The 10,586-nt window shown below is 39.1% G+C and overlaps 1 protein-coding gene across 1 annotated transcript in view; it reads right to left on the reverse strand.

The window, feature by feature from the left end:
* Window positions 1-10,586, reverse strand: part of LOC123748238 (uncharacterized) — a 121,943-nt gene that overhangs the window by 27,816 nt on the left and 83,541 nt on the right. The gene's annotated exons all lie outside the window — the stretch shown is intronic.

The following is a 10,586-nucleotide window of genomic DNA, read 5'->3' on the forward strand; positions in this document are numbered from 1 at the left end:
TGTGCACCCCCACATATTTTGATCTGTAGAACAAAAGTTCATATTTTGAACGGTAGAACAAAGTTCATATTTTGAACGGTGGAACATAAGTTCTACAGCTTCTCTCCCATCAAACAGCGTAGAAAGTCGAACACAGTACACGGCCAAATCCATAACACATATAAGACAATTTTTGTCCCCTAAATAGTAAGAGAGGTGCCAAATTATTAATGTCTCCAAAGTACAGAAAATGACTTATTCCTCCTCAAAGTTTGTTTTGACCTTTGCCTAGAGAACTTAAGAAAGAGCTGTGCCAAAGTGTCACACCTTTCGATAAAGAGTCTGCAGCCTTCACGTACCTTCATGATATCCTGATCGAAAGTTTATTGTGTGTGTGTGTGTGTGTGTGTGTGTGTGTGTGTGTGTGTGTGTGTGTGTGTGTGTGTGTGTGTGTGTGTGTGTGTGTGTGTGTGTGTGTGTGTGCATATGAGGAAACAAATAAGTAGTATATATAATGGAGGAAAAAATATCAGGAATGACTACAGCGACGTTTAGAAAGGTGAGGTCGAGGACCTAACAGCTCGATTCAGCAGGCACATATATTAAATACAAATAGTAAATACACCCACAGCCACAACCCCCCCACCCCATCCTGCCAGTGAGCCCAAGCTGTGATAGCAGCCATGTACAGAAACATAAACAATGGTTATCACTACCACGAAGCCTGAATGCCAATTTCTTTACAAATCGTAGCTAAAAGTCACCAATATCTTGTTTCAGTTACACGTTCTGGGACTCTGCTCTGCCACTATTCGAGTATGGGCCCGAGCAGACCTCAACTTGCACGCTCTTTGCGTTAATAATGAGAGCTGAAGAACTCTTGTATAAAGATGCCGGATGACATGTTTATCGTGTATAACTTTTGCTGGTGTGTAATCAAGAGTAATGTTACCGTATAGCTATTATGGAGTATAATACAGGATGGATAATAAGGCGACAGGCTGCTTGGCAGGCTTGGTTGGCAGGCTTGGATGGCAGGCTTGGACGGCAGGCCATGGCCGCAGGCTTGGGTAGCAGGCTTGGTCAGAATCTCCCCTGGTGCAAATTGGTGTCACAAAGAAATTTGTGCTCATTGCAGGATACTGAATGTTATATATAAGTGGCCCAGGGGGCAGCGCCAAGGGGCTAATGCTCGACCCTTCAAGAAAATTTAGGTGAGAACACTAAGCTGAATGCAACATCATGAGACACATCATGAGACACATCATGAGACACATCAACATTTCACTTCACCTTCCCCATAATTCCAGTAACATCACTGGACAGACCATATGAATTCCGTTTCGGTAGTGACCAAAATTCCAAAGGCAGCAACTGAAAACTTGTGTCAATAAAATGGAACGTAAAAATGTTCAAGATGAAACAGCTAAATACGTGATGAACATCGACCCAGGTACAACAGCACGCTTCCAGACTCAAGACAAAGTACTTGCTGGTTAAAAGAGTTTTATTTGACGCGAGGAAAAATTGCCACCAAGAATGCTTAATATGGTGACTTAGAGCAGCAATACATCAGACCAGGACCTATAATGTCTGCCGGGTCGATGTTTGGTGGCGTCATGGAGACCTTGACCACAGGGAAGACGGACGTGTGTGTGTGTGTGTGTATTGAGTGTACAGGTGACTTGTGGTGCACAGGTGGTGTATAATACATATGTAATGTGTAGTGCACGTGTGATATATAATACATTTGTGATGTGTAGTGCACAGGTGACGAAGGGGAAGATGATGAGGTCACAGGTGATGGTCACACACCATCACCTGTGTCGTATATCCTATTATTTATCCAAGTTTATCTATCTATATATAATATCTATACAAGTTTATCCTCTATATTATTTATCAACATTCAATATTTCACCCCCACAATTCCTTATATTCCCTAGTTTCTAGCGACGTACCAGTAGGCTTACACTAGACCACACATGTGAGCATATAGAGAATGTGATTAAAACCCCATCATATAAATATATAAGTTAAATTATATAGGTCTTATAATTTACATATATAAAATATACTCAGGAAACATTAAAGTTATGCACAAATAAATCACGTTATTGACACATAAATTTTCTCATTAATACATCACGTTAATGTGATTTACTTATGCAATTGACGAGAAGCGGTGTGGTGGAGCTTCTATATACCATAGCCATAGTGCATGCGGGCAATGTGTGACACCCTGACTTGGCTTCAATTTAAGCCTCAGGATCCCTAGAGGATCCAGTAGCATTCCAGGTTGCATTGTATTTATCACGTAGAGGTCGAGTGACTTAAGGCGTGTGCTTGGGATTACCCTGTTGTGCAGGTTCGATTTCTCTTCATGGTTTTCAATGCCAAATCTAACTCTGTTACTTGGCTACCCCTTTTGAGGTTATCTTGAGATGATTTCGGGGCTTAGCATCCCCGCGGCCCGGTCCTCGACCAGGCCTCCTGTTTGTTGCAAGCCCAAGGAAGCAGCCAGTATCAGCTGTCTAACTCCCAGGTATCTATTTACTGTTAGGAAAACAGGCGCATTAGGGTGAAAGAAACTCTTCTCATTTGTTTCCGCCTTTTCTGTGGATCAATCCCCGGACCCTAGGACTATGAATCCCGAGCCCTGTGCACTCAGCCGTCAGGCCCCGTGTGTGTGTGTGTGTGTGTGTGTGTGTGTGTGTGTGTGTGTGTGTGTGTGTGTGTGTGTGTGTGTGAGTGTGTGTGTGTGTGTGTGTGTGTGTGTTTGTGTGTGTGTGTGTATGTGTGTGTGTGTATGTGTGTGTGTGTGTGTGTGTGAACGCAGGTTTTGAAACCCTAACTATCGACATTGAGAGAAAATATATTGATTTCTGCCACAAACTGCTTATAACTATCTAAATAAAAGGATGAAAACAAAGACAGACAGACTGAAAAAGAAAAGGACAGACCGTGAAAAAACAAAGAACCACATTAAAACACACACAAAAAAATAAACCACACCCAAATAAAACCAAAGACCAGAAAGAGACAGAAAGATATAAAAAAAGAGACAGACAGACAGGCATACCAAAGCCAGTTTCTCAGCCGTCTAATCGCCCCCCCCTCTCCAGAGCCTCGGGAGAAGCTAGGTCAACATACCCAACGAGCTCCTTCAGAAAACGGCACTCCACGTCTCCCGCAAACACACTTAAAACTTGCTTCTTGAGTGCCTTAATGGCGCCTCCTTCCCGGCGCGCCTACGTCAGAGCAGAGGGTGAGAGGCATCTACCTGGCGCTTCTCTTTCCTTTACACTACAGTGCAAGAGAGACGCAGTTGAACATTCAACAGGAGGTACATGGTGGGAGGAATGGGTGATTGGAGTGATGAATGGTGAAAGGAATGCGTGGTGGGAGAGACAAAGGAAGGAACAGGAGGAACATGGAAAACTAGGCTGGATTTACACGGAAGCTGTCTAGCCTACCGCAGTTAATTTGTCCTTTGTGGTTATCTGTGAGTTACGTTCATCCTGCTGCCTCAGACTATTGTGTTACTGTCACGCTACTGTGAACAATATTATATATATATATATATATATATATATATATATATATATATATATATATATATATATATATATATATATATATATATATATATATATATATATATATATATATGCGGAAAATCCACAGAGAAATATGAAATGAGGTGAACGTTTCGGCTTTGTTAAAGCCTTTGTGAACACCAGACTGACTCAGTCTCATCTGAGACTGACTCATTAGTCAGTCTGGTGTTGACAAAGGCTTTAACAAAGCCGAAACGTTCACCTCATTTCATATTTCTCTGTGGATTTTCCGCATAAAATGATCAGTGTTTTGTGATCGTCAATTGCATATATATATATATATATATATATATATATATATATATATATATATATATATATATATATATATATATATATATATATATATATATATATATATATGTAACTGAAAACTCACACCCCAGAAGTGACTCGAACCCATACTGCCAAAAGCATTCTGCAACAGGTGTACAGGACCCCTTAAGGGTTAAGGGGTAATAGTATCAGCTCTCTCTTCCAGTAAGCTGATACTTTTCTGTTTGTCTTATAACCCTGGAGTAATTCTCTTTTTTTTTCCAGATGTGTGCGTGTGTGTTCTCACCTAGTTGTGCTTGCGGGGGTTGAGGTTTGACTCTTTTGTCCCGCCTCTCAAGTGTCAATCTTCTGGTGTACAGATTCTGGAGTCTATTGGGCTCTATCAAATCTACATTTGAAACTGTGTATGAAGTATGCATCCACTACATCACTGCCTAACGCATTCCATTTGTTAACTACTCTGACACTGAAAAAATCTTTCTAATGTCTCTGTGGCTCATTTGGGTACTAAGTTTCCACCTGTGTCCCCTTGTTCGTGTTCCGCCTGTGCTAAATAGTTTGTCTTTGTCCACCCTGTCACTTTCCATGAGAATTTTTTAGGTGTGTATCATGTCTTCCCTTACTCTTCTGTGTTCCAGGGACGTGAAGTTCAGCTCCCGTAGCCTTTCCTCGTAACTCATATTTCTCTGCTCTGGGACTAGTCAGGTAGCATACCTGTGTGTGTGTGTACTCACCTATTTGTGCTTGCGGGGGTTGAGCTTTGGTTCTTTGGTCCCGCCTATCAACTGTCAATCAACTGGTGTACAGATTCCTGAGACTGGAATTCCATGTGTGTGTGTGTGTGTGTGTGTGTGTGTGTGTACTCACCTAGTTGTGTTTGCGGGGGTTGAGCTCTGGCTCTTTGGTGTGTGTGTGTGTGTGTGTGTGTGTGTGTGAGTGTGTGCGGTACTGACTTATCTAGGCTACGTAGCGAGGCGGGACAATAAACGCCATGACTAAGGTAAACAACTTTCTCAGTGCCAGTTAGAAGTGAAATTTCCCAGCCGTCATGTGAAGTGGGATGTTGCTGGCCAGGCTTGTTGCTAGCTCTCCTGTCCCTTATTCCCTCATTGTGTTCTCTTCTTCCTCACACCCTCATCGTGTTCTCTTTCCTCTTTCTCTCATCTTCACATATCTTTATCACTTTATTCATTCTTTCGTCTGTCTGTTTTTATCTCTTTTTCTTTCTTCCAGATCCTCATTGTTTGTCATGTTTTATTTAATTCACATCTCTTCAACGTATTCTCATTCTGACTTTGACCTTCGTACACTATTTCTTGTTTTTTTCCCTTTACTTTCCTCCTTCATTTCCCCGCTCACTTCATTATCTTCTATCACCTTTCCCTCTCTTCGGTTCATTAATATGTTTTCTCCCCTTCCATTTTTCACTCTCTCTCTTGTTTGCCAAAACTGGTCGTTTCATCCTAATTTGTATCATATTACATAATCAGTCGTATCCTCCCCTCTCCTACTTCGTTCACCCCTTTCGTTATCCTATCCTCTCTCTCTCTCTCTCTCTCTCTCTCTCTCTCTCTCTCTCTCTCTCTCTCTCTCTCTCTCTCTCTCTCTCTCTCTCTCTCTCTCTCTCTCTTTTTCTCTTTCCTTGCCAAACGCTTTATTTCTCCCTCCTTCCCTCCATTGCATTACATTCTTCTTCCCTCCTTGCCTAACTTTCTCCCTCTCTCCTTTCTACACTCTCTCTCTCTTCCTCCCTTTCCCCCTTCCGTCTCTCCTTTTCCATCCAAATAAGAATAAGAGCAGGAATGGAAGTGAGTCCGCGGGCACCAGGTGACTGACAGGTTAATATACGCTGAAATCTGACAACACCTGCCAAGATCTTGTGATATATTCCCCTCTCTGCTCGCTCGCAGGTGTTTTGGTGCTACTTGCCTGTGTCTGAGGTGTCTATATGCCGTCCCTGTCACAGGCTATTTAAGTGACTTGTCAATTATTTATATTGTCTATATTCTTTACCTGCTGAACATCTTTTTATATGAATAGGGGATGCCTGTTGCATTTGTAACAATTATTATTATTTATATGTGCAAAGTCTATATATATATATATATATATATATATATATATATATATATATATATATATATATATATATATATATATATATATATATATATATACATATATATATATATATATATATATATATGTATATATATATATATATATATATATATATATATATATATATATATATATATATATATATATATATATATATATATATATATATATATATATATATAACTGAAAACTCACACCCCAGAAGTGACTCGAACCCATACTCCCAGAAGCAGCGCATCTGGTATGTACAAGACGCCTTAATCCACTTGACCATCACGACCGGACATAATGAGGTGATAGCCGAGGCTATTTGAACCACCCCACCGCCGGCACTCGGATAGTTATCTTGGGCATAGCATTTTACCAAATCACCTCATTCTTTGGGGCAACACGTGAGGAACACAAATGCGAACAAGCCTGAATGTTTGTGTTCCTCACGTGTTGCCCCAAAGAATGAGGTGATTTGGTAAAATGCTATGCCCAAGATAACTATCCGAGTGCCGGCGGTGGGGTGGTTCAAATAGCCTCGGCTATCACCTCATTATGTCCGGTCGTGATGGTCAAGTGGATTAAGGCGTCTTGTACATACCAGATGCGTTGCTTCTGGGAGTATGGGTTCGAGTCACTTCTGGGGTGTGAGTTTTCAGTTGCATATGTCCTGGGGACCATTCAGGCTTGTTCGCATATATATATATATATATATATCGCTTGCTTTAGTTACTTTCGACGTTGGAAGCTAGAACTGAACTTTCAGCTACAGAATATTTAAATTGCAGATATAACGGTATGTTTCGTCACCAACATTTTACTGAAACGTGTGTTAAATTACTCTGCATATTGTGGATGATACGAGCGTCGAAATTGTTGTTTTCGTGCAATGAGAACATCTATCTGGGAGTCATGTGTTGTAACTTATTGTTGAGAGAGGAACGGACAGAGAAGCTAAATGGCCAGGAAACATTTTATGGACTTCGTGTTATACTCGCACAGCAGTTTCATCTCACCAGAGGAGCCTTATATCATCAGAAGAGCCTCATCTCATCAGACCAGATTCATATCATCAGAAAAGTCACATGTCAGAGTAGTCACGTCCCATCAGAAGAGAATCATTTCATCAGACGAACCGTAACTAATCAGAGGAGCTACATATCTGAGGAGCCATATATATATATATATATATATATATATATATATATATATATATATATATATATATATATATATATTCGAACCTGTGGTGTTAGGTATCGTGTTTTACTGTGAGAGACACCAGCTGCTTCTCTCAACGTTCTCTGTACATAAGTCTTCAGGCAAATATAGGTGAGAGAAGTGAAGGCAAAGCAAGATTAAATTAACTAAATATAAATCTTTTGTGCGCCGGAGAATTAAAATAAAGAGTTATTGCTGTATACGACCGAGAACGTGAGAGGGTAAAGGTCGATATTGAGTACACACACACACACACACACACACACACACACACACACACACACACACACACACACACACACACACACACACACACACACACACACACACGTCCATATATGCCAAAGTTAGAAAGCAGAAAAAGAAGCCATATGTAATCTGCAACAGCGGTCTAACTCTCGGATATCAGATGATTATTAAATAAAAAGATACATCAGATAAAAGAAACTCTGAACCATTTGTTTCTATCTCGGCTGGGAATCAAACCCTCTTCCGTGGACTGCGAATAGCGAGCGCTCTCTGATTAGCCGCGAGACCCTGTGTGAGTCTGTCACTTTTAGTCGGTCCGTCAATGTGTGGAAATGTCTGTTAGTCAGGGGGACGGGTTGCGTTCTGTCAGCGGGTGTAAAACTTCCCAGGCTCAAAAGTCTGATATATTCCATTCTGAAAGTTTAGCTTGGGTTTTGATCATATTTTTATTTAATTAATTCTCCCATGTTAACCTAACTCCACTGTTCCATTCTTTGAGGAATGCAAAATATGGCTTGGTAATTCATGTTTTATTCTGAAACTGACTGCGCCTTTGTTCGCGTTCCTGCCTAACCCACATCCTTCTCTCTCTCTGTCTCTCTCTCTCTGTTTCTCTCTCTCTCTCTCTCTCTCTCTCTCTCTCTCTCTCTCTCTCTCTCTCTCTCTCTCTCTCTCTCTCTCTCTCTCTCTCTCTCTCTCTCTCTCTCTCTTTCTCTCTCTCTGTCTCTCTCTCTCTCTCTCTTTCTCTCTCTTTTTTTTTTTCTCTCTCTCTCTCTCTCTCTCTCTCTCTCTCTCCGCTACTTTTGTCCCTGATTTCTGTACTTAGTACAACCCCTTGAGTTATTACAACCAATGTGGCTAATAAAACCACAGAGTTTAATACAGTAACTGGGTTAATACAACCAAAGACGATGATACAACCACTGATTCTAATACACCTATTGGGGTTTTACAACCACTTTTGTTTATAAAACCACTGAGGTTTCGCTTCCAGTACCAGCGACGTTGAAAGTTACCAGACTTAAATATTTTGTTGGTGAAAAGTTCAGAGAATTTTGTAATCACTCTTTTGTGAAATTCATTTCAACAAAATGCTGAGCAAAAATAATAATTTTTTCTGCAGTTTAAAGTTGTTTTTAAAAAATGAACTTTTTCGCCGATTTGGGAGATATCACAAATTTTAATATGTAAATTTTTTGGGTGTATTTTCTATTGACTAATTGACGGATTCATGCATTTCGTTGTATAAAATATTATTTGTTGAAATATTTGCACTGATTAATAATTAGGAATGTTAGTATGTCAAATTAAACAAACAAATAATTAGCCAAAGTTATCAGTCAGTAACCAACAATTATCTAATATTAAACAACATTAACGATTAATTAACTAAGCATCAACCAGCATAAACTAACAATAACCAACACTAACCGATAATTGATGAACTTTATTAACATAATCGCCAGAGTTAATATCACACCAGCAGTAGTTAGAATAACAGGGGGAAATATTCGGGTCTAATAGTTACAGGAAACTACTCGAGAGTCAGGAATAGTTAAAGGAAACAACCTTCCAATCTTCTTCCACTCATCCTCCCTGTCTGCTCCACATGCACCATCCCAATCTCCCCAACACACCCCATAACTATAACCATTTTATCTACACCCAGTGGACACCACTGTGACCAAAACGTTGGGCCCAGTATGTATATCTTTCTCCTGAACATTCCTTTTGCATGTAAGTATCTGAATTCACTTTTTTTAATTGACACATTTAGGTACATTTGCATTTGTGCTGCTACCCTAGACTATATGAAGGGGATTACAGAGTATCAAAAAACTAGCTACGTGATGCTAAGAATCCCCATTACGCAGGATGGTTGCTCATGCAGGGCGATATATTCAGTAGTCTGCACTGGCAAATTTTGGGCTGAATACACTAATATTGAACAAAAAAACAACTCTACGGACTTTGGGTTCCACATTTCATATCAACCAACTTCTTGAAGGTCTGTGGGGGTAACATGGCTGACCTCTTTCAGTATAGGTATGGGGGGAGCGTCTGGCTTCCAACCAAGGACAGATAGGAAAAAGACATCTTATATATCTATAGATTAATAGATGAAAAATCTTCTCCTTGACACATATGTTTGCGAGGCTCCAGAACCATAGAGTAACACCCTAGCGAGGTTCCAGAACCATTTTGTAACACTCAAGCGAGGCTCCATGCAGAACCAGACTGTGCAACATCCTAGCAAGGCTCAAGAAACTTGCATCTTGAAAGTGTTCGTGAATTAAGTCGCAATTCTCCTTCCAGCTACCACTTTGCATCTTTCTTTCATGCTTGCACTCACAGGCAGACTTGGACGTTAAACTCGCATCAAAGAAAAGTTCTAGTTTGATTTCAGTTGTTCTGGCAGATCATTGAAAAGTCTTTCTGAAAGGCTAGGAAAACATGTTAATAATATATATATACTAAATAATAATTGTTTTCTTAACGTTCCCATGTGCGGGTTACTTTATTTTTAATTCAATAAGTTTACATCAATTGTATCAATTTATTTATTTATATTGTACCTTTCATCACATTACATTTAAATTTTGATTTAGCTTTATTCGTAACTGAGTTATACAAATCTTTATTGTTGTGGCCGGAGTGAGCAAGTGTAAAGCCGAATATACATTAAGCTTATAATTAGAGTTGTGAGACTTATATTGGCTAAACAATTTGTTCTGAAAAGTCGCCACTTTCATTTAGTTGGTGCGGGTTGGGATATACACACACTCACACATTATATATATATATATATATATATATATATATATATATATATATATATATATATATATATATATATATATATATATATATATATATATATTTATATATATATATATATATATATATATATATATATATATATATATATATATATATATATATATATATATATATATATATATATATATATATATATATGTCGTACCTAGTAGCCAGAACTCACTTTTCAGCCTACAATGCAAGGCCCGATTTGCCTAATAAGCCAAGTTTTCATGAATTAATATATTTTCTCTAATTTTTTTCTTATGAAATGATAAAGCAACCCATTTCATTATATAAGAGGTCAATTTT

This window comes from Procambarus clarkii, chromosome 21 (assembly GCF_040958095.1).
Source record: "Procambarus clarkii isolate CNS0578487 chromosome 21, FALCON_Pclarkii_2.0, whole genome shotgun sequence".
Taxonomy (NCBI): Eukaryota; Metazoa; Arthropoda; class Malacostraca; order Decapoda; family Cambaridae; genus Procambarus; species Procambarus clarkii.